The sequence below is a fragment of the Microtus ochrogaster genome, unplaced genomic scaffold, assembly GCF_000317375.1.
Source record: "Microtus ochrogaster isolate Prairie Vole_2 unplaced genomic scaffold, MicOch1.0 UNK14, whole genome shotgun sequence".
Taxonomy (NCBI): Eukaryota; Metazoa; Chordata; class Mammalia; order Rodentia; family Cricetidae; genus Microtus; species Microtus ochrogaster.
Window position 1 is genome coordinate 1,482,689 of NW_004949112.1, and position 531 is coordinate 1,483,219.

Sequence of the window (531 nt, forward strand, 5' to 3'; positions counted from 1 at the left end):
GTCCCCAGTCCTCCCCTGTCCCCTCAGCCCCCACCGCACTGAGTGTCCAAAGACCTCCCCTGTCCCCTCAGCCCCACAGCACTGAGTGTCCCCAGACCTCCCTTGTCCCCTCAGCCCCACAGCACTGAGTGTCCCCAGACCTCCCCTGTCCCCTCAGCCCCACAGCACGGAGTGTCCCCAGACCTTCCCATCTCCTCAGACACTGTGTGGTCTAGTGAGTACTGTATTTTTGTTGAGACAGGTTTTCATGTAGCCCAAGCTAGCCTTGAACTCCTGGTGTCTTAGGTTCTGGGAGGCGGATGTGTGCCTCCAGATGGAATCTCTGCTTTCTCACTGGGAGGCTTTCCTGAATTTTCTAAGAGCTTTGTCTGCATTGAACATTGTTGTGCTCTGTAAGCCTGAACCACGCCTGCTGCCTAACGTGCTGGTGGGGATGTTCTTCCTCTCCACGTCATTTTGAACTCACAGATAAGGAAAGTCAGTGTTCTCGAGACAGTTTTTCTGTGTAACAGCCCTAGCTGTCCTGGAACT

General features: G+C 54.6%; 1 protein-coding gene across 1 annotated transcript in view; it reads left to right on the forward strand.

Moving 5' to 3' along the window:
* Sult2b1 (sulfotransferase family 2B member 1) overlaps nt 1-531 on the forward strand; it is a 28,034-nt gene that overhangs the window by 17,846 nt on the left and 9,657 nt on the right. The gene's annotated exons all lie outside the window — the stretch shown is intronic.